At 48.9% G+C, this 25053-nt stretch overlaps 30 non-coding genes across 30 annotated transcripts; all 30 read left to right on the forward strand.

Moving 5' to 3' along the window:
* Positions 1-952: 952 nt before the first annotated feature.
* Positions 953-1024, forward strand: trnac-gca (transfer RNA cysteine (anticodon GCA)). Its single transcript has one exon. It is a non-coding gene; the product is annotated as a tRNA-Cys (tRNA).
* A 471-nt stretch (positions 1025-1495) lies between these two features.
* trnac-gca (transfer RNA cysteine (anticodon GCA)) lies at positions 1496-1567 on the forward strand. The gene has a single exon. It is a non-coding gene; the product is annotated as a tRNA-Cys (tRNA).
* Positions 1568-2030: 463 nt separating this feature from the next.
* trnac-gca (transfer RNA cysteine (anticodon GCA)) lies at positions 2031-2102 on the forward strand. The gene has a single exon. It is a non-coding gene; the product is annotated as a tRNA-Cys (tRNA).
* A 1007-nt stretch (positions 2103-3109) lies between these two features.
* On the forward strand, positions 3110-3181 carry trnac-gca (transfer RNA cysteine (anticodon GCA)). Its single transcript has one exon. It is a non-coding gene; the product is annotated as a tRNA-Cys (tRNA).
* A 2076-nt stretch (positions 3182-5257) lies between these two features.
* trnac-gca (transfer RNA cysteine (anticodon GCA)) lies at positions 5258-5329 on the forward strand. Its single transcript has one exon. It is a non-coding gene; the product is annotated as a tRNA-Cys (tRNA).
* Positions 5330-7409: 2080 nt separating this feature from the next.
* Positions 7410-7481, forward strand: trnac-gca (transfer RNA cysteine (anticodon GCA)). The gene has a single exon. It is a non-coding gene; the product is annotated as a tRNA-Cys (tRNA).
* A 2612-nt stretch (positions 7482-10093) lies between these two features.
* trnac-gca (transfer RNA cysteine (anticodon GCA)) lies at positions 10094-10165 on the forward strand. The gene has a single exon. It is a non-coding gene; the product is annotated as a tRNA-Cys (tRNA).
* Positions 10166-10627: 462 nt separating this feature from the next.
* trnac-gca (transfer RNA cysteine (anticodon GCA)) lies at positions 10628-10699 on the forward strand. The gene has a single exon. It is a non-coding gene; the product is annotated as a tRNA-Cys (tRNA).
* Positions 10700-12238: 1539 nt separating this feature from the next.
* On the forward strand, positions 12239-12310 carry trnac-gca (transfer RNA cysteine (anticodon GCA)). Its single transcript has one exon. It is a non-coding gene; the product is annotated as a tRNA-Cys (tRNA).
* A 463-nt stretch (positions 12311-12773) lies between these two features.
* trnac-gca (transfer RNA cysteine (anticodon GCA)) lies at positions 12774-12845 on the forward strand. The gene has a single exon. It is a non-coding gene; the product is annotated as a tRNA-Cys (tRNA).
* A 464-nt stretch (positions 12846-13309) lies between these two features.
* Positions 13310-13381, forward strand: trnac-gca (transfer RNA cysteine (anticodon GCA)). The gene has a single exon. It is a non-coding gene; the product is annotated as a tRNA-Cys (tRNA).
* Positions 13382-13844: 463 nt separating this feature from the next.
* Positions 13845-13916, forward strand: trnac-gca (transfer RNA cysteine (anticodon GCA)). The gene has a single exon. It is a non-coding gene; the product is annotated as a tRNA-Cys (tRNA).
* Positions 13917-14379: 463 nt separating this feature from the next.
* On the forward strand, positions 14380-14451 carry trnac-gca (transfer RNA cysteine (anticodon GCA)). Its single transcript has one exon. It is a non-coding gene; the product is annotated as a tRNA-Cys (tRNA).
* Positions 14452-14914: 463 nt separating this feature from the next.
* Positions 14915-14986, forward strand: trnac-gca (transfer RNA cysteine (anticodon GCA)). Its single transcript has one exon. It is a non-coding gene; the product is annotated as a tRNA-Cys (tRNA).
* A 463-nt stretch (positions 14987-15449) lies between these two features.
* Positions 15450-15521, forward strand: trnac-gca (transfer RNA cysteine (anticodon GCA)). The gene has a single exon. It is a non-coding gene; the product is annotated as a tRNA-Cys (tRNA).
* A 462-nt stretch (positions 15522-15983) lies between these two features.
* Positions 15984-16055, forward strand: trnac-gca (transfer RNA cysteine (anticodon GCA)). Its single transcript has one exon. It is a non-coding gene; the product is annotated as a tRNA-Cys (tRNA).
* A 464-nt stretch (positions 16056-16519) lies between these two features.
* Positions 16520-16591, forward strand: trnac-gca (transfer RNA cysteine (anticodon GCA)). Its single transcript has one exon. It is a non-coding gene; the product is annotated as a tRNA-Cys (tRNA).
* A 464-nt stretch (positions 16592-17055) lies between these two features.
* Positions 17056-17127, forward strand: trnac-gca (transfer RNA cysteine (anticodon GCA)). The gene has a single exon. It is a non-coding gene; the product is annotated as a tRNA-Cys (tRNA).
* A 471-nt stretch (positions 17128-17598) lies between these two features.
* trnac-gca (transfer RNA cysteine (anticodon GCA)) lies at positions 17599-17670 on the forward strand. The gene has a single exon. It is a non-coding gene; the product is annotated as a tRNA-Cys (tRNA).
* A 464-nt stretch (positions 17671-18134) lies between these two features.
* trnac-gca (transfer RNA cysteine (anticodon GCA)) lies at positions 18135-18206 on the forward strand. Its single transcript has one exon. It is a non-coding gene; the product is annotated as a tRNA-Cys (tRNA).
* A 463-nt stretch (positions 18207-18669) lies between these two features.
* On the forward strand, positions 18670-18741 carry trnac-gca (transfer RNA cysteine (anticodon GCA)). Its single transcript has one exon. It is a non-coding gene; the product is annotated as a tRNA-Cys (tRNA).
* Positions 18742-19205: 464 nt separating this feature from the next.
* trnac-gca (transfer RNA cysteine (anticodon GCA)) lies at positions 19206-19277 on the forward strand. Its single transcript has one exon. It is a non-coding gene; the product is annotated as a tRNA-Cys (tRNA).
* A 463-nt stretch (positions 19278-19740) lies between these two features.
* Positions 19741-19812, forward strand: trnac-gca (transfer RNA cysteine (anticodon GCA)). Its single transcript has one exon. It is a non-coding gene; the product is annotated as a tRNA-Cys (tRNA).
* A 462-nt stretch (positions 19813-20274) lies between these two features.
* trnac-gca (transfer RNA cysteine (anticodon GCA)) lies at positions 20275-20346 on the forward strand. The gene has a single exon. It is a non-coding gene; the product is annotated as a tRNA-Cys (tRNA).
* A 463-nt stretch (positions 20347-20809) lies between these two features.
* trnac-gca (transfer RNA cysteine (anticodon GCA)) lies at positions 20810-20881 on the forward strand. The gene has a single exon. It is a non-coding gene; the product is annotated as a tRNA-Cys (tRNA).
* A 995-nt stretch (positions 20882-21876) lies between these two features.
* On the forward strand, positions 21877-21948 carry trnac-gca (transfer RNA cysteine (anticodon GCA)). The gene has a single exon. It is a non-coding gene; the product is annotated as a tRNA-Cys (tRNA).
* A 474-nt stretch (positions 21949-22422) lies between these two features.
* trnac-gca (transfer RNA cysteine (anticodon GCA)) lies at positions 22423-22494 on the forward strand. Its single transcript has one exon. It is a non-coding gene; the product is annotated as a tRNA-Cys (tRNA).
* A 465-nt stretch (positions 22495-22959) lies between these two features.
* Positions 22960-23031, forward strand: trnac-gca (transfer RNA cysteine (anticodon GCA)). Its single transcript has one exon. It is a non-coding gene; the product is annotated as a tRNA-Cys (tRNA).
* Positions 23032-23503: 472 nt separating this feature from the next.
* On the forward strand, positions 23504-23575 carry trnac-gca (transfer RNA cysteine (anticodon GCA)). The gene has a single exon. It is a non-coding gene; the product is annotated as a tRNA-Cys (tRNA).
* Positions 23576-24039: 464 nt separating this feature from the next.
* trnac-gca (transfer RNA cysteine (anticodon GCA)) lies at positions 24040-24111 on the forward strand. Its single transcript has one exon. It is a non-coding gene; the product is annotated as a tRNA-Cys (tRNA).
* Positions 24112-25053: the final 942 nt, after the last annotated feature.

A 25053-nucleotide genomic window follows, 5' to 3' on the forward strand; every position in this document is an offset into this window, starting at 1 on the left:
AGGGAACACCTGGGAAGGGGTGTTTTCTTCCCGCATTCAACGACCCCGGCAAAGTTCCTTCTGTGATGAACAGCTGAAGGACACGAAGATCCGTGTTGCCTCGTGAGATGTTGCAATGTAGCACGGCAGTGCCGAAACCAGAGCTTGAAAGCCTAGCATGTGCATTCGTTCAGAGCTGATGTCAGTTCGGCGGGCATTTGCGCAATAACTTACGTCCATTTAAACTCTGCCACTCAGCCATTTCCATTGCCGATGCAAATGCTATTGAAGTCAGACAGTCATATTGGAAATAGGTTTCACATACAAAACATCTCTGCTGCACGTAAACTGTTGAAAGGCGCAGACAAGAGAGGTGTTTAAGACAATTGTCACTGTAGTATGTGCAAAGTGTGAACATGCAGTGCGTTGGGCCCATGGGGGGGTGTAGCTCAGTGGTAGAGCATTTGACTGCAAATCAAGAAGTCCCCAGTTTAAATCTGGGTGCCCCCTTTACACGTGAGCAGTGCACCGAGGATCTGCCGTTCACCCCTCTGCACCGGGAACTCCTTGGAAGGGGTGTTTTCTTCCCGCATTCAACGACCACGGCAAAGTTCCTTCTGTGATGAACAGCTGAAGGACACGAAGATCCGTGTTGCCTCGTGAGATGTTGCAATGTAGCACTGCAGTGCCGAAACGAGAGCTTGAAAGCCTTGCATGTGCATTCGTTCAGAGCTGATGTCAGTTCGGAGGGCATTTGCGCAATAACTTACGTCCAATTAAACTCTGCCACTCAGCCATTTCCATTGCCGATGCAAATGCTATTGAAGTCAGACAGTCATTTTGGAAATAGGTTTCACATACAAAACATCTCTGCTGCACGTAAACTGTTGAAAGGCGCCGACAAGAGAGGTGTTTTAGACAATTGTCACTGTAGTATGTGGAAAGTGTGAACATGCAGTGCGTTGGGCACATGGGGGGTGTAGCTCAGTGGTAGAGCATTTGACTGCAGATCAAGAGGTCCCCAGTTCAAATCTGGGTGCCCCCTTTACACGTGAGCAGTGCATCGAGGATCTGCCGTTCACCCCTCTGCACCGGGAACACCTTGGAAGGGGTGTTTTCTTCCCGCATTCAACGACCACGGCAAAGTTCCTTCTGTGATGAACAGCTGAAGGACACGAAGATCCGTGTTGCCTCGTGAGATGTTGCGATGTTGCAATGTAGCACTGCAGTGCCGAAACGAGAGCTTGAAAGCCTTGCATGTGCATTCGTTCAGAGCTGATGTCAGTTCGGAGGGCATTTGCGCAATAACTTAGGTCCAATTAAACTCTGCCACTCAGCCATTTCCATTGCCGATGCAAATGCTATTGAAGTCAGACAGTCATTTTGGAAATAGGTTTCACATACAAAACATCTCTGCTGCACGTAAACTGTTGAAAGGCGCAGACAAGAGAGGTGTTTTAGACAATTGTCACTGTAGTATGTGGAAAGTGTGAGCATGCAACGTGTTTTCCGCCTGGGGGGTGTAGCTCAGTGGTAGAGCATTTGACTGCAGATCAAGAGGTCCCCAGTTCAAATCTGGGTGCCCCCTTTACACGTGAGCAGTGCATCGAGGATCTGCCGTTTACCCCTCTGCACAGGGAACACCTGGGAAGGGGTGTTTTCTTCCCGCATTCAACGACCACGGCAAAGTTCCTTCTGTGATGAACAGCTGAAGGACTCGAAGATCCGTGTTGCGTCGTGAGATGTTGCAATGTAGCACTGCAGTGCCGAAACGAGAGCTTGAAAGCCTTGCATGTGCATTCGTTCAGAGCTGATGTCAGTTCGGAGCGCATTTGCGCAATAACTTACGTCCATTTAAACTCTGCCACTCAGCCATTTCCATTGCCGATGCAAATGCTATTGAAGTCAGACAGTCATTTTGGAAATAGGTTTCACATACAAAACATCTCTGCTGCACGTAAACTGTTGGAACGCGCAGACAAGAGAGGTGTTTTCGACAATTGTCACTGTAGTATGTGGAAAGTGTGAACATGCAGTGCGTTGGGCACCTGGGGGGTGTAGCTCAGTGGTAGAGCATTTGACTGCAGATCAAGAGGTCCCCAGTTCAAATCTGGGTGCCCCCTTTACACGTGAGCAGTGCATCGAGGATCTGCCGTTCGCCCCTCTGCACCGGGAACTCCTTGGAAGGGGTGTTTTCTTCCCGCATTCAACGACCACGGCAAAGTTCCTTCTGTGATGAACAGCTGAAGGACACGAAGATCCGTGTTGCCTCGTGAGATGTTGCATGTTGCAATGTAGCACTGCAGTGCCGAAACGAGAGCTTGAAAGCCTTGCATGTGCATTCGTTCAGAGCTGATGTCAGTTCGTAGGGCATTTGCGCAATAACTTACGTCCAATTAAACTCTGCCACTCAGCCATTTCCATTGCCGATGCAAATGCTATTGAAGTCAGACAGTCATTTTGGAAATAGGTTTCACATACAAAACATCTCTGCTGCACGTAAACTGTTGAAAGGCGCAGACAAGAGAGGTGTTTTAGACAATTGTCACTGTAGTATGTGGAAAGTGTGAACATGCAGTGCGTTGGGCACATGGGGGGGGTGTAGCCAAGTGGTAGAGCATTTGACTGCAGATCAAGAGGTCCTCAGTTCAAATCTGGGTGCCACCTTTACACGTGAGCAGTGCATCGAGGATCTGCCGTTTACCCCTCTGCACAGGGAACACCTTGGAAGGGGTGTTTTCTTCCCGCATTCAACGACCACGGCAAAGTTCCTTCTGTGATGAACAGCTGAAGGACACGAAGATCCGTGTTGCGTCGTGAGATGTTGCAATGTAGCACTGCAGTGCCGAAACGAGAGCTTGAAAGCCTTGCATGTGCATTCGTTCAGAGCTGATGTCAGTTCGGAGGGCATTTGCGCAATAATTTACATCCATTTAAACTCTGCCACTCAGCCATTTCCACTGCCGATGCAAATGCTATTGAAGTCAGACAGTCATTTTGGAAATAGGTTTCACATACAAAACATCTCTGCTGCACGTAAACTGTTGAAAGGCGCAGACAAGAGAGGTGTTTTAGACAATTGTCACTGTAGTATGTGGAAAGTGTGAACATGCAGTGCGTTGGGCACATGGGGGGTGTAGCTCAGTGGTAGAGCATTTGACTGCAGATCAAGAGGTCCCCAGTTCAAATCTGGGTGCCCCCTTTACACGTGAGCAGTGCATCGAGGATCTGCCGTTTACTTCTCTGCACAGGGAACACCTGGGAAGGGGTGTTTTCTTCCCGCATTCAACGACCACGGCAAAGTTCCTTCTGTGATGAACAGCTGAAGGACACGAAGATCCGTGTTGCCTCGTGAGATGTTGCAATGTAGCACGGCAGTGCCGAAACCAGAGCTTGAAAGCCTTGCATGTGCATTCGTTCAGAGCTGATGTCAGTTCGGAGGGCATTTGCGCAATAACTTACGTCCATTTAAACTCTGCCACTCAGCCATTTCCATTGCCGATGCAAATGCTATTCAAGTCAGACAGTCATTTTGGAAATAGGTTTCACATACAAAACATCTCTGCTGCACGTAAACTGTTGAAAGGCGCAGACAAGAGAGGTGTTTTAGACATTTGTCACTGTAGTATGTGGAAAGTGTGAGCATGCAGCGCGTTCCCCAACTGGGGCGTGTAGCTCTGTGGTAGAGCATTTGACTGCAGATCAAGAGGTCCCCAGTTCAAATCTGGGTGCCCCCTTTACACGTGAGCAGTGAATCGAGGATCTGCCGTTTACCCCTCTGCACCGGGAACACCTTGGAAGGGGTGTTTTCTTCCCGCATTCAACGACCACGGCAAAGTTCCTTCTGTGATGAACAGCTGAAGGACACGAAGATCCGTGTTGCGTCGTGAGATGTTGCAATGTAGCACTGCAGTGCCGAAACGAGAGCTTGAAAGCCTTGAATGTGCATTCGTTCAGAGCTGATGTCAGTTCGGAGCGCATTTGCGCAATAACTTACGTCCATTTAAACTCTGCCACTCAGCCATTTCCATTGCCGATGCAAATGCTATTGAAGTCAGACAGTCATTTTGGAAATAGGTTTCACATACAAAACATCTCTGCTGCACGTAAACTGTTGGAACGCGCAGACAAGAGAGGTGTTTTCGACAATTGTCACTGTAGTATGTGGAAAGTGTGAACATGCAGTGCGTTGGGCACATGGGGGGTGTAGCTCAGTGGTAGAGCATTTGACTGCAGATCAAGAGGTCCTCAGTTCAAATCTGGGTGCCCCCTTTACACGTGAGCAGTGCATCGAGGATCTGCCGTTCACCCCTCTGCACAGGGAACACCGTGGAAGGGGTGTTTTCTTCCCGCATTCAACGACCACGGCAAAGTTCCTTCTGTGATGAACAGCTGAAGGACACGAAGATCCGTGTTGCGTCATGAGATGTTGCAATGTAGCACTGCAGTGCCGAAACGAGAGCTTGAAAGCCTTGCACGTGCATTCGTTTAGAGCTGATGTCAGTTCGGAGGGCATTTGCGCAATAACTTACATCCATTTAAACTCTGCCACTCAGCCATTTCCATTGCCGATGCAAATGCTATTGAAGTCAGACAGTCATTTTGGAAATAGGTTTCACATACAAAACATCTCTGCTGCACGTAAACTGTTGAAAGGCGCAGACAAGAGAGGTGTTTTAGACAATTGTCACTGTAGTATGTGCAAAGTGTGAACATGCAGTGCGTTGGGCCCATGGGGGGTGTAGCTCAGTGGTAGAGCATTTGACTGCAAATCAAGAGGTCCCCAGTTTAAATCTGGGTGTCACCTTTACACGTGAGCAGTGCATCGAGGATCTGCCGTTCACCCCTCTGCACAGGGAACTCCTTGGAAGGGGTGTTTTCTTCCCGCATTCAACGACCACGGCAAAGTTCCTTCTGTGATGAACAGCTGAAGGACACGAAGATCCGTGTTGCCTCGTGAGATGTTGCGATGTTGCAATGTAGCACTGCAGTGCCGAAACGAGAGCTTGAAAGCCTTGCATGTGCATTCGTTCAGAGCTGATGTCAGTTCGGAGGGCATTTGCGCAATAACTTAGGTCCAATTAAACTCTGCCACTCAGCCATTTCCATTGCCGATGCAAATGCTATTGAAGTCAGACAGTCATTTTGGAAATAGGTTTCACATACAAAACATCTCTGCTGCACGTAAACTGTTGAAAGGCGCAGACAAGAGAGGTGTTTTAGACATTTGTCACTGTAGTATGTGGAAAGTGTGAACATGCAGTGCGTTGGGCACATGGGGGGTGTAGCTCAGTGGTAGAGCATTTGACTGCAGATCAAGAGGTCCCCAGTTCAAATCTGGGTGCCCCCTTTACACGTGAGCAGTGAATCGAGGATCTGCCGTTTACCCCTCTGCACAGGGAACACCTTGGAAGGGGTGTTTTCTTCCCGCATTCAACGACCACGGCAAAGTTCCTTCTGTGATGAACAGCTGAAGGACACGAAGATCCGTGTTGCGTCGTGAGATGTTGCAATGTAGCACTGCAGTGCCGAAACGAGAGCTTGAAAGCCTTGAATGTGCATTCGTTCAGAGCTGATGTCAGTTCGGAGCGCATTTGCGCAATAACTTACGTCCATTTAAACTCTGCCACTCAGCCATTTCCATTGCCGATGCAAATGCTATTGAAGTCAGACAGTCATTTTGGAAATAGGTTTCACATACAAAACATCTCTGCTGCACGTAAACTGTTGGAACGCGCAGACAAGAGAGGTGTTTTCGACAATTGTCACTGTAGTATGTGGAAAGTGTGAACATGCCGTGCCTTGGGCACATGGGGGGGGTGTAGCCAAGTGGTAGAGCATTTGACTGCAGATCAAGAGGTTCTCAGTTCAAATCTGGGTGCCCCCTTTACACGTGAGCAGTGCATCGAGGATCTGCCGTTTACCCCTCTGCACAGGGAACACCGTGGAAGGGGTGTTTTCTTCCCGCATTCAACGACCACGGCAAAGTTCCTTCTGTGATGAACAGCTGAAGGACACGAAGATCCGTGTTGCGTCATGAGATGTTGCAATGTAGCACTGCAGTGCCGAAACGAGAGCTTGAAAGCCTTGCACGTGCATTCGTTTAGAGCTGATGTCAGTTCGGAGGGCATTTGCGCAATAACTTACATCCATTTAAACTCTGCCACTCAGCCATTTCCATTGCCGATGCAAATGCTATTGAAGTCAGACAGTCATTTTGGAAATAGGTTTCACATACAAAACATCTCTGCTGCACGTAAACTGTTGAAAGGCGCAGACAAGAGAGGTGTTTAAGACAATTGTCACTGTAGTATGTGCAAAGTGTGAACATGCAGTGCGTTGGGCCCATGGGGGGGGTGTAGCTCAGTGGTAGAGCATTTGACTGCAAATCAAGAGGTCCCCAGTTTAAATCTGGGTGTCACCTTTACACGTGAGCAGTGCATCGAGGATCTGCCGTTCACCCCTCTGCACCGGGAACTCCTTGGAAGGGGTGTTTTCTTCCCGCATTCAACGACCACGGCAAAGTTCCTTCTGTGATGAACAGCTGAAGGACACGAAGATCCGTGTTGCCTCGTGAGATGTTGCGATGTTGCAATGTAGCACTGCAGTGCCGAAACGAGAGCTTGAAAGCCTTGCATGTGCATTCGTTCAGAGCTGATGTCAGTTCGGAGGGCATTTGCGCAATAACTTAGGTCCAATTAAACTCTGCCACTCAGCCATTTCCATTGCCGATGCAAATGCTATTGAAGTCAGACAGTCATTTTGGAAATAGGTTTCACATACAAAACATCTCTGCTGCACGTAAACTGTTGAAAGGCGCAGACAAGAGAGGTGTTTTAGACAATTGTCACTGTAGTATGTGGAAAGTGTAAACATGCAGTGCGTTGCGCGCCTGGGGGGTGTAGCTCAGTGGTACAGCGTTTGACTGCAGATCAAGAGGTCCCCAGTTCAAATCTGGGTGCCCCCTTTACACGTGAGCAGTGCATCGAGGATCTGCCGTTCGCCCCTCTGCACCGGGAACTCCTTGGAAGGGGTGTTTTCTTCCCGCATTCAACGACCACGGCAAAGTTCCTTCTGTGATGAACAGCTGAAGGACACGAAGATCCGTGTTGCCTCGTGAGATGTTGCAATGTAGCACTGCAGTGCCGAAACGAGAGCTTGAAAGCCTTGCATGTGCATTCGTTCAGAGCTGATGTCAGTTCGTAGGGCATTTGCGCAATAACTTACGTCCAATTAAACTCTGCCACTCAGCCATTTCCATTGCCGATGCAAATGCTATTGAAGTCAGACAGTCATTTTGGAAATAGGTTTCACATACAAAACATCTCTGCTGCACGTAAACTGTTGAAAGGCGCAGACAAGAGAGGTGTTTTAGACAATTGTCACTGTAGTATGTGGAAAGTGTGAACATGCAGTGCGTTGGGCACATGGGGGGTGTAGCTCAGTGGTAGAGCATTTGACTGCAGATCAAGAGGTCCCCAGTTCAAATCTGGGTGCCCCCTTTACACGTGAGCAGTGCATCGAGGATCTGCCGTTCGCCCCTCTGCACCGGGAACTCCTTGGAAGGGGTGTTTTCTTCCCGCATTCAACGACCACGGCAAAGTTCCTTCTGTGATGAACAGCTGAAGGACACGAAGATCCGTGTTGCCTCGTGAGATGTTGCAATGTAGCACTGCAGTGCCGAAACGAGAGCTTGAAAGCCTTGCATGTGCATTCGTTCAGAGCTGATGTCAGTTCGTAGGGCATTTGCGCAATAACTTACGTCCATTTAAACTCTGCCACTCAGCCATTTCCATTGCCGATGCAAATGCTATTGAAGTCAGACAGTCATTTTGGAAATAGGTTTCACATACAAAACATCTCTGCTGCACGTAAACTGTTGAAAGGCGCAGACAAGAGAGGTGTTTTAGACAATTGTCACTGTAGTATGTGGAAAGTGTGAACATGCAGTGCGTTGGGCACATGGTGGGGTGTAGCCAAGTGGTAGAGCATTTGACTGCAGATCAAGAGGTCCTCAGTTCAAATCTGGGTGCCACCTTTACACGTGAGCAGTGCATCGAGGATCTGCCGTTTACCCCTCTGCACCGGGAACACCTTGGAAGGGGTGTTTTCTTCCCGCATTCAACGACCACGGCAAAGTTCCTTCTGTGATGAACAGCTGAAGGACACGAAGATCCGTGTTGCCTCGTGAGATGTTGCAATGTAGCACGGCAGTGCCGAAACCAGAGCTTGAAAGCCTTGCATGTGCATTCGTTCAGAGCTGATGTCAGTTCGGAGGGCATTTGCGCAATAACTTACGTCCAATTAAACTCTGCCACTCAGCCATTTCCATTGCCGATGCAAATGCTATTCAAGTCAGACAGTCATTTTGGAAATAGGTTTCACATACAAAACATCTCTGCTGCACGTAAACTGTTGAAAGGCGCAGACAAGAGAGGTGTTTTAGACAATTGTCACTGTAGTATGTGGAAAGTGTGAACATGCAGTGCGTTCCCCAACTGGGGGGTGTAGCTCTGTGGTAGAGCATTTGACTGCAGATCAAGAGGTCCCCAGTTCAAATCTGGGTGCCCCCTTTACACGTGAGCAGTGAATCGAGGATCTGCCGTTTACCCCTCTGCACAGGGAACACCTTGGAAGGGGTGTTTTCTTCCCGCATTCAACGACCACGGCAAAGTTCCTTCTGTGATGAACAGCTGAAGGACACGAAGATCCGTGTTGCCTCGTGAGATGTTGCAATGTAGCACTGCAGTGCCGAAACGAGAGCTTGAAAGCCTTGCATGTGCATTCGTTCAGAGCTGATGTCAGTTCGGAGCGCATTTGCGCAATAACTTACGTCCATTTAAACTCTGCCACTCAGCCATTTCCATTGCCGATGCAAATGCTATTGAAGTCAGACAGTCATTTTGGAAATAGGTTTCACATACAAAACATCTCTGCTGCACGTAAACTGTTGGAACGCGCAGACAAGAGAGGTGTTTTCGACAATTGTCACTGTAGTATGTGGAAAGTGTGAACATGCAGTGCGTTGGGCACATGGGGGGTGTAGCTCAGTGGTAGAGCATTTGACTGCAGATCAAGAGGTCCTCAGTTCAAATCTGGGTGCCCCCTTTACACGTGAGCAGTGCATCGAGGATCTGCCGTTTTCCCCTCTGCACAGGGAACACCTTGGAAGGGGTGTTTTCTTCCCGCATTCAACGACCACGGCAAAGTTCCTTCTGTGATGAACAGCTGAAGGACACGAAGATCCGTGTTGCGTCGTGAGATGTTGCAATGTAGCACTGCAGTGCCGAAACGAGAGCTTGAAAGCCTTGCACGTGCATTCGTTCAGAGCTGATGTCAGTTCGGAGGGCATTTGCGCAATAACTTACATCCATTTAAACTCTGCCACTCAGCCATTTCCATTGCCGATGCAAATGCTATTGAAGTCAGACAGTCATTTTGGAAATAGGTTTCACATACAAAACATCTCTGCTGCACGTAAACTGTTGAAAGGCGCAGACAAGAGAGGTGTTTTAGACAATTGTCACTGTAGTATGTGCAAAGTGTGAACATGCAGTGCGTTGGGCCCATGGGGGGTGTAGCTCAGTGGTAGAGCATTTGACTGCAAATCAAGAGGTCCCCAGTTTAAATCTGGGTGTCACCTTTACACGTGAGCAGTGCATCGAGGATCTGCCGTTCACCCCTCTGCACCGGGAACTCCTTGGAAGGGGTGTTTTCTTCCCGCATTCAACGACCACGGCAAAGTTCCTTCTGTGATGAACAGCTGAAGGACACGAAGATCCGTGTTGCCTCGTGAGATGTTGCGATGTTGCAATGTAGCACTGCAGTGCCGAAACGAGAGCTTGAAAGCCTTGCATGTGCATTCGTTCAGAGCTGATGTCAGTTCGGAGGGCATTTGCGCAATAACTTAGGTCCAATTAAACTCTGCCACTCAGCCATTTCCATTGCCGATGCAAATGCTATTGAAGTCAGACAGTCATTTTGGAAATAGGTTTCACATACAAAACATCTCTGCTGCACGTAAACTGTTGAAAGGCGCAGACAAGAGAGGTGTTTTAGACAATTGTCACTGTAGTATGTGGAAAGTGTAAACATGCAGTGCGTTGGGCACCTGGGGGGTGTAGCTCAGTGGTAGAGCATTTGACTGCAGATCAAGAGGTCCCCAGTTCAAATCTGGGTGCCCCCTTTACACGTGAGCAGTGCATCGAGGATCTGCCGTTTACCCCTCTGCACCGGGAACTCCTTGGAAGGGGTGTTTTCTTCCCGCATTCAACGACCACGGCAAAGTTCCTTCTGTGATGAACAGCTGAAGGACACGAAGATCCGTGTTGCCTCGTGAGATGTTGCAATGTAGCACTGCAGTGCCGAAACGAGAGCTTGAAAGCCTTGCATGTGCATTCGTTCAGAGCTGATGTCAGTTCGGAGGGCATTTGCGCAATAACTTACGTCCAATTAAACTCTGCCACTCAGCCATTTCCATTGCCGATGCAAATGCTATTGAAGTCAGACAGTCATTTTGGAAATAGGTTTCACATACAAAACATCTCTGCTGCACGTAAACTGTTGAAAGCGCAGACAAGAGAGGTGTTTTAGACAATTGTCACTGTAGTATGTGGAAAGTGTGAACATGCAGTGCGTTGGGCACATGGGGGGTGTAGCTCAGTGGTAGAGCATTTGACTGCAGATCAAGAGGTCCCCAGTTCAAATCTGGGTGCCCCCTTTGCACGTGAGCAGTGCATCGAGGATCTGCCGTTTACCCCTCTGCACGGGAACACCTGGGAAGGGGTGTTTTCTTCCCGCATTCAACGACCACGGCAAAGTTCCTTCTGTGATGAACAGCTGAAGGACACGAAGATCCGTGTTGCCTCGTGAGATGTTGCAATGTAGCACGGCAGTGCCGAAACGAGAGCTTGAAAGCCTTGCATGTGCATTCGTTCAGAGCTGATGTCAGTTCGGCGGGCATTTGCGCAATAACTTACGTCCATTTAAACTCTGCCACTCAGCCATTTCCATTGCCGATGCAAATGCTATTGAAGTCAGACAGTCATTTTGGAAATAGGTTTCACATACAAAACATCTCTGCTGCACGTAAACTGTTGAAAGGCGCAGACAAGAGAGGTGTTTTAGACAATTGTCACTGTAGTATGTGCAAAGTGTGAACATGCAGTGCGTTGGGCCCATGGGGGGGTGTAGCTCAGTGGTAGAGCATTTGACTGCAGATCAAGAGGTCCCAGTTCAAATCTGGGTGCCCCTTTACACGTGAGCAGTGCACCGAGGATCTGCCGTTCACCCCTCTGCACAGGGAACTCCTTGGAAGGGGTGTTTTCTTCCCGCATTCAACGACCACGGCAAAGTTCCTTCTGTGATGAACAGCTGAAGGACACGAAGATCCGTGTTGCCTCGTGAGATGTTGCAATGTAGCACTGCAGTGCCGAAACGAGAGCTTGAAAGCCTTGCACGTGCATTCGTTCAGAGCTGATGTCAGTTCGGAGGGCATTTGCGCAATAACTTACGTCCATTTAAACTCTGCCACTCAGCCATTTCCATTGCCGATGCAAATGCTATTGAAGTCAGACAGTCATTTTGGAAATAGGTTTCACATACAAAACATCTCTGCTGCACGTAAACTGTTGAAAGGCGCCGACAAGAGAGGTGTTTTAGACAATTGTCACTGTAGTATGTGGAAAGTGTGAACATGCAGTGCGTTGGGCCCATGGGGGGGTGTAGCTCAGTGGTAGAGCATTTGACTGCAGATCAAGAGGTCCCCAGTTCAAATCTGGGTGCCCCTTTACACGTGAGCAGTGCATCGAGGATCTGCCGTTCACCCCTCTGCACCGGGAACTCCTTGGAAGGGGTGTTTTCTTCCCGCATTCAACGACCACGGCAAAGTTCCTTCTGTGATGAACAGCTGAAGGACACGAAGATCCGTGTTGCCTCGTGAGATGTTGCGATGTTGCAATGTAGCACTGCAGTGCCGAAACGAGAGCTTGAAAGCCTTGCATGTGCATTCGTTCAGAGCTGATGTCAGTTCGGAGGGCATTTGCGCAATAACTTAGGTCCAATTAAACTCTGCCACTCAGCCATTTCCATTGCCGATGCAAATGCTATTGAAGTCAGACAGTCATTTTGGAAATAGGTTTCACATACAAAACATCTCTGCTGCACGTAAACTGTTGAAAGGCGCAGACAAGAGAGGTGTTTTAGACAATTGTCACTGTAGTATGTGGAAAGTGTGAGCATGCAACGTGTTTTCCGCCTGGGGGGTGTAGCTCAGTGGTAGAGCATTTGACTGCAGATCAAGAGGTCCCCAGTTCAAATCTGGGTGCCCCCTTTACACGTGAGCAGTGCATCGAGGATCTGCCGTTCACCCCTCTGCACCGGGAACTCCTTGGAAGGGGTGTTTTCTTCCCGCATTCAACGACCACGGCAAAGTTCCTTCTGTGATGAACAGCTGAAGGACACGAAGATCCGTGTTGCCTCGTGAGATGTTGCAATGTAGCACTGCAGTGCCGAAACGAGAGCTTGAAAGCCTTGCATGTGCATTCGTTCAGAGCTGATGTCAGTTCGGAGCGCATTTGCGCAATAACTTACGTCCAATTAAACTCTGCCACTCAGCCATTTCCATTGCCGATGCAAATGCTATTGAAGTCAGACAGTCATTTTGGAAATAGGTTTCACATACAAAACATCTCTGCTGCACGTAAACTGTTGGAACGCGCAGACAAGAGAGGTGTTTTAGACAATTGTCACTGTAGTATGTGGAAAGTGTGAACATGCAGTGCGTTGGGCACATGGGGGGTGTAGCTCAGTGGTAGAGCATTTGACTGCAGATCAAGAGGTCCCCAGTTCAAATCTGGGTGCCCCCTTTACACGTGAGCAGTGCATCGAGGATCTGCCGTTCACCCCTCTGCACCGGGAACACCTTGGAAGGGGTGTTTTCTTCCCGCATTCAACGACCACGGCAAAGTTCCTTCTGTGATGAACAGCTGAAGGACACGAAGATCCGTGTTGCCTCGTGAGATGTTGCAATGTAGCACTGCAGTGCCGAAACGAGAGCTTGAAAGCCTTGCATGTGCATTCGTTCAGAGCTGATGTCAGTTCGGAGGGCATTTGCGCAATAACTTACGTCCAATTAAACTCTGCCACTCAGCCATTTCCATTGCCGATGCAAATGCTATTGAAGTCAGACAGTCATTTTGGAAATAGGTTTCACATACAAAACATCTCTGCTGCACGTAAACTGTTGAAAGGCGCAGACAAGAGAGGTGTTTTAGACAATTGTCACTGTAGTATGTGGAAAGTGTGAACATGCAGTGCGTTGGGCACATGGGGGGGTGTAGCTCAGTGGTAGAGCATTTGACTGCAGATCAAGAGGTCCCCAGTTCAAATCTGGGTGCCCCCTTTACACGTGAGCAGTGCATCGAGGATCTGCCGTTTACCCCTCTGCACAGGGAACACCTTGGAAGGGGTGTTTTCTTCCCGCATTCAACGACCACGGCAAAGTTCCTTCTGTGATGAACAGCTGAAGGACACGAAGATCCGTGTTGCCTCGTGAGATGTTGCAATGTAGCACTGCAGTGCCGAAACGAGAGCTTGAAAGCCTTGCATGTGCATTCGTTCAGAGCTGATGTCAGTTCGGAGGGCATTTGCGCAATAACTTACGTCCAATTAAACTCTGCCACTCAGCCATTTCCATTGCCGATGCAAATGCTATTGAAGTCAGACAGTCATTTTGGAAATAGGTTTCACATACAAAACATCTCTGCTGCACGTAAACTGTTGAAAGGCGCAGACAAGAGAGGTGTTTTAGACAATTGTCACTGTAGTATGTGGAAAGTGTGAACATGCAGTGCGTTGGGCACCTGGGGGGTGTAGCTCAGTGGTAGAGCATTTGACTGCAGATCAAGAGGTCCCCAGTTCAAATCTGGGTGCCCCCTTTACACGTGAGCAGTGCATCGAGGATCTGCCGTTCACCCCTCTGCACCGGGAACACCTTGGAAGGGGTGTTTTCTTCCCGCATTCAACGACCACGGCAAAGTTCCTTCTGTGATGAACAGCTGAAGGACACGAAGATCCGTGTTGCCTCGTGAGATGTTGCAATGGAGCACGGCAGTGCCGAAACGAGAGCTTGAAAGCCTTGCATGTGCATTCGTTCAGAGCTGATGTCAGTTCGGAGGGCATTTGCGCAATAACTTACGTCCATTTAAACTCTGCCACTCAGCCATTTCCATTGCCGATGCAAATGCTATTGAAGTCAGACAGTCATTTTGGAAATAGGTTTCACATACAAAACATCTCTGCTGCACGTAAACTGTTGAAAGGCGCAGACAAGAGAGGTGTTTTAGACAATTGTCACTGTAGTATGTGGAAAGTGTGAACATGCAGTGCGTTGGGCACATGGGGGGTGTAGCTCAGTGGTAGAGCATTTGACTGCAGATCAAGAGGTCCCCAGTTCAAATCTGGGTGCCCCCTTTACACGTGAGCAGTGCATCGAGGATCTGCCGTTCACCCCTCTGCACCGGGAACACCTTGGAAGGGGTGTTTTCTTCCCGCATTCAACGACCACGGCAAAGTTCCTTCTGTGATGAACAGCTGAAGGACACGAAGATCCGTGTTGCCTCGTGAGATGTTGCAATGTAGCACTGCAGTGCCGAAACGAGAGCTTGAAAGCCTTGCATGTGCATTCGTTCAGAGCTGATGTCAGTTCGGAGGGCATTTGCGCAATAACTTACGTCCATTTAAACTCTGCCACTCAGCCATTTCCATTGCCGATGCAAATGCTATTGAAGTCAGACAGTCATTTTGGAAATAGGTTTCACATACAAAACATCTCTGCTGCACGTAAACTGTTGAAAGGCGCAGACAAGAGAGGTGTTTTAGACAATTGTCACTGTAGTATGTGGAAAGTGTGAACATGCAGTGCGTTGGGCACCTGGGGGGTGTAGCTCAGTGGTAGAGCATTTGACTGCAGATCAAGAGGTCCCCAGTTCAAATCTGGGTGCCCCCTTTACACGTGAGCAGTGCATCGAGGATCTGCCGTTCACCCCTCTGCACCGGGAACACCTTGGAAGGGGTGTTTTCTTCCCGCATTCAACGACCACGGCAAAGTTCCTTCTGTGATGAACAGCTGAAGGACACGAAGATCCGTGTTGCCTCGTGAGATGTTGCAATGTAGCACTGCAGTGCCGAAACGAGAGCTTGAAAGCCTTGCATGTGCATTCGTTCAGAGCTGATGTCAGTTCGGAGGGCATTTGCGCAATAACTTACGTCCAATAAAACTCTGCCACTCAGCCATTTCCATTGCCGATGCAAATGCTATTGAAGTCAGACAGTCATTTTGGAAATAGGTTTCACATACAAAACATCTCTGCTGCACGTAAACTGTTGAAAGGCGCAGACAAGAGAGGTGTTTTAGACAATTGTCACTGTAGTATGTGGAAAGTGTGAACATGCAGTGCGTTGGGCACATGGGGGGTGTAGCTCAGTGGTAGAGCATTTGACTGCAGATCAAGAGGTCCCCAGTTCAAATCTGGGTGCCCCCTTTACACGTGAGCAGTGCATCGAGGATCTGCCGTTTACCCCTCTGCACCGGGAACACCTTGGAAGGGGTGTTTTCTTCCCGCATTCAACGACCACGGCAAAGTTCCTTCTGTGATGAACAGCTGAAGGACACGAAGATCCGTGTTGCCTCGTGAGATGTTGCAATGTAGCACTGCAGTGCCGAAACGAGAGCTTGAAAGCCTTGCATGTGCATTCGTTCAGAGCTGATGTCAGTTCGGAGGGCATTTGCGCAATAACTTACGTCCATTAAACTCTGCCACTCAGCCATTTCCATTGCCGATGCAAATGCTATTGAAGTCAGACAGTCATTTTGGAAATAGGTTTCACATACAAAACATCTCTGCTGCACGTAAACTGTTGAAAGGCGCAGACAAGAGAGGTGTTTTAGACAATTGTCACTGTAGTATGTGGAAAGTGTGAACATGCAGTGCGTTGGGCACCTGGGGGGTGTAGCTCAGTGGTAGAGCATTTGACTGCAGATCAAGAGGTCCCCAGTTCAAATCTGGGTGCCCCCTTTACACGTGAGCAGTGCATCGAGGATCTGCCGTTCACCCCTCTGCACCGGGAACTCCTTGGAAGGGGTGTTTTCTTCCCGCATTCAACGACCACGGCAAAGTTCCTTCTGTGATGAACAGCTGAAGGACACGAAGATCCGTGTTGCCTCGTGAGATGTTGCAATGTAGCACTGCAGTGCCGAAACGAGAGCTTGAAAGCCTTGCATGTGCATTCGTTCAGAGCTGATGTCAGTTCGGAGGGCATTTGCGCAATAACTTACGTCCAATTAAACTCTGCCACTCAGCCATTTCCATTGCCGATGCAAATGCTATTGAAGTCAGACAGTCATTTTGGAAATAGGTTTCACATACAAAACATCTCTGCTGCACGTAAACTGTTGAAAGGCGCAGACAAGAGAGGTGTTTTAGACAATTGTCACTGTAGTATGTGGAAAGTGTGAACATGCAGTGCGTTGGGCACATGGGGGGGTGTAGCTCAGTGGTAGAGCATTTGACTGCAGATCAAGAGGTCCCCAGTTCAAATCTGGGTGCCCCCTTTACACGTGAGCAGTGCATCGAGGATCTGCCGTTTACCCCTCTGCACAGGGAACACCTTGGAAGGGGTGTTTTCTTCCCGCATTCAACGACCACGGCAAAGTTCCTTCTGTGATGAACAGCTGAAGGACACGAAGATCCGTGTTGCCTCGTGAGATGTTGCAATGTAGCACTGCAGTGCCGAAACGAGAGCTTGAAAGCCTTGCATGTGCATTCGTTCAGAGCTGATGTCAGTTCGGAGGGCATTTGCGCAATAACTTACGTCCATTTAAACTCTGCCACTCAGCCATTTCCATTGCCGATGCAAATGCTATTGAAGTCAGACAGTCATTTTGGAAATAGGTTTCACATACAAAACATCTCTGCTGCACGTAAACTGTTGAAAGGCGCAGACAAGAGAGGTGTTTTAGACAATTGTCACTGTAGTATGTGGAAAGTGTGAACATGCAGTGCGTTGGGCCCATGGGGGGGTGTAGCTCAGTGGTAGAGCATTTGACTGCAGATCAAGAGGTCCCCAGTTCAAATCTGGGTGCCCCCTTTACACGTGAGCAGTGCATCGAGGATCTGCCGTTCACCCCTCTGCACCGGGAACTCCTTGGAAGGGGTGTTTTCTTCCCGCATTCAACGACCACGGCAAAGTTCCTTCTGTGATGAACAGCTGAAGGACACGAAGATCCGTGTTGCCTCGTGAGATGTTGCGATGTTGCAATGTAGCACTGCAGTGCCGAAACGAGAGCTTGAAAGCCTTGCATGTGCATTCGTTCAGAGCTGATGTCAGTTCGGAGGGCATTTGCGCAATAACTTACGTCCAATTAAACTCTGCCACTCAGCCATTTCCATTGCCGATGCAAATGCTATTGAAGTCAGACAGTCATTTTGGAAATAGGTTTCACATACAAAACATCTCTGCTGCACGTAAACTGTTGAAAGGCGCAGACAAGAGAGGTGTTTTAGACAATTGTCACTGTAGTATGTGGAAAGTGTGAACATGCAGTGCGTTGGGCGCCTGGGGGGTGTAGCTCAGTGGTAGAGCATTTGACTGCAGATCAAGAGGTCCCCAGTTCAAATCTGGGTGCCCCCTTTACACGTGAGCAGTGCATCGAGGATCTGCCGTTCCCCCCTCTGCACCGGGAACTCCTTGGAAGGGGTGTTTTCTTCCCGCATTCAACGACCACGGCAAAGTTCCTTCTGTGATGAACAGCTGAAGGACACGAAGATCCGTGTTGCCTCGTGAGATGTTGCAATGTAGCACTGCAGTGCCGAAACGAGAGCTTGAAAGCCTTGCATGTGCATTCGTTCAGAGCTGATGTCAGTTCGGAGGGCATTTGCGCAATAACTTACGTCCAATTAAACTCTGCCACTCAGCCATTTCCATTGCCGATGCAAATGCTATTGAAGTCAGACAGTCATTTTGGAAATAGGTTTCACATACAAAACATCTCTGCTGCACGTAAACTGTTGAAAGGCGCAGACAAGAGAGGTGTTTTAGACAATTGTCACTGTAGTATGTGGAAAGTGTGAACATGCAGTGCGTTGGGCACATGGGGGGGTGTAGCTCAGTGGTAGAGCATTTGACTGCAGATCAAGAGGTCCCCAGTTCAAATCTGGGTGCCCCCTTTACACGTGAGCAGTGCATCGAGGATCTGCCGTTCACCCCTCTGCACCGGGAACTCCTTGGAAGGGGTGTTTTCTTCCCGCATTCAACGACCACGGCAAAGTTCCTTCTGTGATGAACAGCTGAAGGACACGAAGATCCGTGTTGCCTCGTGAGATGTTGCAATGTAGCACTGCAGTGCCGAAACGAGAGCTTGAAAGCCTTGCATGTGCATTCGTTCAGAGCTGATGTCAGTTCGGAGGGCATTTGCGCAATAACTTACGTCCAATTAAACTCTGCCACTCAGCCATTTCCATTGCCGATGCAAATGCTATTGAAGTCAGACAGTCATTTTGGAAATAGGTTTCACATACAAAACATCTCTGCTGCACGTAAACTGTTGAAAGGCGCAGACAAGAGAGGTGTTTTAGACAATTGTCACTGTAGTATGTGGAAAGTGTGAACATGCAGTGCGTTGGGCACATGGGGGGTGTAGCTCAGTGGTAGAGCATTTGACTGCAGATCAAGAGGTCCCCAGTTCAAATCTGGGTGCCCCCTTTACACGTGAGCAGTGCATCGAGGATCTGCCGTTCACCCCTCTGCACCGGGAACACCTTGGAAGGGGTGTTTTCTTCCCGCATTCAACGACCACGGCAAAGTTCCTTCTGTGATGAACAGCTGAAGGACACGAAGATCCGTGTTGCCTCGTGAGATGTTGCAATGTAGCACTGCAGTGCCGAAACGAGAGCTTGAAAGCCTTGCATGTGCATTCGTTCAGAGCTGATGTCAGTTCGGAGGGCATTTGCGCAATAATTTACATCCATTTAAACTCTGCCACTCAGCCATTTCCATTGCCGATGCAAATGCTATTGAAGTCAGACAGTCATTTTGGAAATAGGTTTCACATACAAAACATCTCTGCTGCACGTAAACTGTTGAAAGGCGCAGACAAGAGAGGTGTTTTAGACAATTGTCACTGTAGTATGTGGAAAGTGTGAACATGCAGTGCGTTGGGCACATGGGGGGGTGTAGCTCAGTGGTAGAGCATTTGACTGCAGATCAAGAGGTCCCCAGTTCAAATCTGGGTGCCCCCTTTACACGTGAGCAGTGCATCGAGGATCTGCCGTTTACCCCTCTGCACCGGGAACACCTTGGAAGGGGTGTTTTCTTCCCGCATTCAACGACCACGGCAAAGTTCCTTCTGTGATGAACAGCTGAAGGACACGAAGATCCGTGTTGCCTCGTGAGATGTTGCAATGTAGCACTGCAGTGCCGAAACGAGAGCTTGAAAAGCCTTGCATGTGCATTCGTTCAGAGCTGATGTCAGTTCGGAGGGCATTTGCGCAATAACTTACGTCCATTTAAACTCTGCCACTCAGCCATTTCCATTGCCGATGCAAATGCTATTGAAGTCAGACAGTCATTTTGGAAATAGGTTTCACATACAAAACATCTCTGCTGCACGTAAACTGTTGAAAGCGCAGACAAGAGAGGTGTTTTAGACAATTGTCACTGTAGTATGTGGAAAGTGTGAACATGCAGTGCGTTGGGCACATGGGGGGTGTAGCTCAGTGGTAGAGCATTTGACTGCAGATCAAGAGGTCCCCAGTTCAAATCTGGGTGCCCCCTTTACACGTGAGCAGTGCATCGAGGATCTGCCGTTCACCCCTCTGCACCGGGAACACCTTGGAAGGGGTGTTTTCTTCCCGCATTCAACGACCACGGCAAAGTTCCTTCTGTGATGAACAGCTGAAGGACACGAAGATCCGTGTTGCCTCGTGAGATGTTGCAATGTAGCACTGCAGTGCCGAAACGAGAGCTTGAAAGCCTTGCATGTGCATTCGTTCAGAGCTGATGTCAGTTCGGAGGGCATTTGCGCAATAACTTACGTCCATTTAACTCTGCCACTCAGCCATTTCCATTGCCGATGCAAATGCTATTGAAGTCAGACAGTCATTTTGGAAATAGGTTTCACATACAAAACATCTCTGCTGCACGTAAACTGTTGAAAGGCGCAGACAAGAGAGGTGTTTTAGACAATTGTCACTGTAGTATGTGGAAAGTGTGAACATGCAGTGCGTTGGGCACCTGGGGGGTGTAGCTCAGTGGTAGAGCATTTGACTGCAGATCAAGAGGTCCCCAGTTCAAATCTGGGTGCCCCCTTTACACGTGAGCAGTGCATCGAGGATCTGCCGTTCACCCCTCTGCACCGGGAACACCTTGGAAGGGGTGTTTTCTTCCCGCATTCAACGACCACGGCAAAGTTCCTTCTGTGATGAACAGCTGAAGGACACGAAGATCCGTGTTGCCTCGTGAGATGTTGCAATGTAGCACTGCAGTGCCGAAACGAGAGCTTGAAAGCCTTGCATGTGCATTCGTTCAGAGCTGATGTCAGTTCGGAGGGCATTTGCGCAATAACTTACGTCCATTTAAACTCTGCCACTCAGCCATTTCCATTGCCGATGCAAATGCTATTGAAGTCAGACAGTCATTTTGGAAATAGGTTTCACATACAAAACATCTCTGCTGCACGTAAACTGTTGAAAGGCGCAGACAAGAGAGGTGTTTTAGACAATTGTCACTGTAGTATGTGGAAAGTGTGAACATGCAGTGCGTTGGGCACCTGGGGGGTGTAGCTCAGTGGTAGAGCATTTGACTGCAGATCAAGAGGTCCCCAGTTCAAATCTGGGTGCCCCCTTTACACGTGAGCAGTGCATCGAGGATCTGCCGTTCACCCCTCTGCACCGGGAACACCTTGGAAGGGGTGTTTTCTTCCCGCATTCAACGACCACGGCAAAGTTCCTTCTGTGATGAACAGCTGAAGGACACGAAGATCCGTGTTGCCTCGTGAGATGTTGCAATGTAGCACTGCAGTGCCGAAACGAGAGCTTGAAAGCCTTGCATGTGCATTCGTTCAGAGCTGATGTCAGTTCGGAGGGCATTTGCGCAATAACTTACGTCCAATTAAACTCTGCCACTCAGCCATTTCCATTGCCGATGCAAATGCTATTGAAGTCAGACAGTCATTTTGGAAATAGGTTTCACATACAAAACATCTCTGCTGCACGTAAACTGTTGAAAGGCGCAGACAAGAGAGGTGTTTTAGACAATTGTCACTGTAGTATGTGGAAAGTGTGAACATGCAGTGCGTTGGGCACCTGGGGGGTGTAGCTCAGTGGTAGAGCATTTGACTGCAGATCAAGAGGTCCCAGTTCAAATCTGGGTGCCCCCTTTACACGTGAGCAGTGCATCGAGGATCTGCCGTTTACCCCTCTGCACCGGGAACACCTTGGAAGGGGTGTTTTCTTCCCGCATTCAACGACCACGGCAAAGTTCCTTCTGTGATGAACAGCTGAAGGACACGAAGATCCGTGTTGCCTCGTGAGATGTTGCAATGTAGCACTGCAGTGCCGAAACGAGAGCTTGAAAGCCTTGCATGTGCATTCGTTCAGAGCTGATGTCAGTTCGGAGGGCATTTGCGCAATAACTTACGTCCAATTAAACTCTGCCACTCAGCCATTTCCATTGCCGATGCAAATGCTATTGAAGTCAGACAGTCATTTTGGAAATAGGTTTCACATACAAAACATCTCTGCTGCACGTAAACTGTTGAAAGGCGCAGACAAGAGAGGTGTTTTAGACAATTGTCACTGTAGTATGTGGAAAGTGTGAACATGCAGTGCGTTGGGCACTGGGGGTGTAGCTCAGTGGTAGAGCATTTGACTGCAGATCAAGAGGTCCCCAGTTCAAATCTGGGTGCCCCCTTTACACGTGAGCAGTGCATCGAGGATCTGCCGTTCACCCCTCTGCACCGGGAACTTCTTGGAAGGGGTGTTTTCTTCCCGCATTCAACGACCACGGCAAAGTTCCTTCTGTGATGAACAGCTGAAGGACACGAAGATCCGTGTTGCCTCGTGAGATGTTGCGATGTTGCAATGTAGACTGCAGTGCCGAAACGAGAGCTTGAAAGCCTTGCATGTGCATTCGTTCAGAGCTGATGTCAGTTCGGAGGGCATTTGCGCAATAACTTACGTCCAATTAAACTCTGCCACTCAGCCATTTCCATTGCCGATGCAAATGCTATTGAAGTCAGACAGTCATTTTGGAAATAGGTTTCACATACAAAACATCTCTGCTGCACGTAAACTGTTGAAAGGCGCAGACAAGAGAGGTGTTTTAGAGACATTTGTCACTGTAGTATGTGGAAAGTGTGAACATGCAGTGCGTTGTGCGCCATGGGGGGGTGTAGCTCAGTGGTAGAGCATTTGACTGCAGATCAAGAGGTCCCCAGTTCAAATCTGGGTGCCCCCTTTACACGTGAGCAGTGCATCGAGGATCTGCCGTTTCACCCCTCTGCACCGGGAACTCCTTGGAAGGGGTGTTTTCTTCCCGCATTCAACGACCACGGCAAAGTTCCTTCTGTGATGAACAGCTGAAGGACACGAAGATCCGTGTTGCCTCGTGAGATGTTGCAATGTAGCACTGCAGCAGTGCCGAAACGAGAGCTTGAAAGCCTTGCATGTGCATTCGTTCAGAGCTGATGTCAGTTCGGAGGGCATTTGCGCAATAACTTACGTCCAATTAAACTCTGCCACTCAGCCATTTCCATTGCCGATGCAAATGCTATTGAAGTCAGACAGTCATTTTGGAAATAGGTTTCACATACAAAACATCTCTGCTGCACGTAAACTGTTGAAAGGCGCAGACAAGAGAGGTGTTTTAGACAATTGTCACTGTAGTATGTGGAAAGTGTGAACATGCAGTGCGTTGGGCCGGGGGGGTGTAGCTCAGTGGTAGAGCATTTGACTGCAGATCAAGAGGTCCCCAGTTCAAATCTGGGTGCCCCCTTTACACGTGAGCAGTGCATCGAGGATCTGCCGTTCACCCCTCTGCACAGGGAACACCTTGGAAGGGGTGTTTTCTTCCCGCATTCAACGACCACGGCAAAGTTCCTTCTGTGATGAACAGCTGAAGGACACGAAGATCCGTGTTGCCTCGTGAGATGTTGCAATGTTGCAATGTAGCACTGCAGTGCCGAAACGAGAGCTTGAAAGCCTTGCATGTGCATTCGTTCAGAGCTGATGTCAGTTCGGAGGGCATTTGCGCAATAACTTACGTCCATTTAAACTCTGCCACTCAGCCATTTCCATTGCCGATGCAAATGCTATTGAAGTCAGACAGTCATTTTGGAAATAGGTTTCACATACAAAACATCTCTGCTGCACGTAAACTGTTGAAAGGCGCAGACAAGAGAGGTGTTTTAGACAATTGTCACTGTAGTATGTGGAAAGTGTGAACATGCAGTGCGTTGGGCACATGGGGGGGTGTAGCTCAGTGGTAGAGCATTTGACTGCAGATCAAGAGGTCCCCAGTTCAAATCTGGGTGCCCCCTTTACACGTGAGCAGTGCATCGAGGATCTGCCGTTCACCCCTCTGCACCGGGGAACTCCTTGGAAGGGGTGTTTTCTTCCCGCATTCAACGACCACGGCAAAGTTCCTTCTGTGATGAACAGCTGAAGGACACGAAGATCCGTGTTGCCTCGTGAGATGTTGCAATGTAGCACTGCAGTGCCGAAACGAGAGCTTGAAAGCCTTGCATGTGCATTCGTTCAGAGCTGATGTCAGTTCGGAGGGCATTTGCGCAATAACTTACGTCCAATTAAACTCTGCCACTCAGCCATTTCCATTGCCGATGCAAATGCTATTGAAGTCAGACAGTCATTTTGGAAATAGGTTTCACATACAAAACATCTCTGCTGCACGTAAACTGTTGAAAGGCGCAGACAAGAGAGGTGTTTTAGACAATTGTCACTGTAGTATGTGGAAAGTGTGAACATGCAGTGCGTTGGGCACCTGGGGGGTGTAGCTCAGTGGTAGAGCATTTGACTGCAGATCAAGAGGTCCCCAGTTCAAATCTGGGTGCCCCCTTTACACGTGAGCAGTGCATCGAGGATCTGCCGTTCACCCCTCTGCACAGGGAACTCCTTGGAAGGGGTGTTTTCTTCCCGCATTCAACGACCACGGCAAAGTTCCTTCTGTGATGAACAGCTGAAGGACACGAAGATCCGTGTTGCCTCGTGAGATGTTGCATGTTGCAATGTAGCACTGCAGTTGCCGAAACGAGAGCTTGAAAGCCTTGCATGTGCATTCGTTCAGAGCTGATGTCAGTTCGGAGGGCATTTGCGCAATAACTTACGTCCATTTAAACTCTGCCACTCAGCCATTTCCATTGCCGATGCAAATGCTATTGAAGTCAGACAGTCATTTTGGAAATAGGTTTCACATACAAAACATCTCTGCTGCACGTAAACTGTTGAAAGGCGCAGCAGACAAGAAGGTGTTTTAGACAATTGTCACTGTAGTATGTGGAAAGTGTGAACATGCAGTGCGTTGGGCACATGGGGGGTAGCTCAGTGGTAGAGCATTTGACTGCAGATCAAGAAGGTCCCCAGTTCAAATCTGGGTGCCCCCTTTACACGTGAGCAGTGCATCGAGGATCTGCCGTTTACCCCTCTGCACAGGGAACACTTGGAAGGGGTGTTTTCTTCTCGCATTCACGACCACGTCAAAGTTCCTTCTGTGATGAACAGCTGAAGGACACGAAGATCCGTGTTGCGTCGTGAGATGTTGCAATGTAGCACTGCAGTGCCGAAAACGAGAGCTTGAAAGCCTTGCATGTGCATTCGTTCAGAGCTGATGTCAGTTCGGAGCGCATTTGCGCAATAACTTACGTCCATTTAAACTCTGCCACTCAGCCAATTCCATTGCCGATGCAAATGCTATTGAAGTCAGACAGTCATTTTGGAAATAGGTTTCACATACAAAACATCTCTGCTGCACGTAAACTGTTGAAAGGCGCAGACAAGAGAG

Source organism: Hemiscyllium ocellatum, unplaced genomic scaffold, assembly GCF_020745735.1.
Source record: "Hemiscyllium ocellatum isolate sHemOce1 unplaced genomic scaffold, sHemOce1.pat.X.cur. scaffold_2417_pat_ctg1, whole genome shotgun sequence".
Taxonomy (NCBI): domain Eukaryota; kingdom Metazoa; phylum Chordata; class Chondrichthyes; order Orectolobiformes; family Hemiscylliidae; genus Hemiscyllium; species Hemiscyllium ocellatum.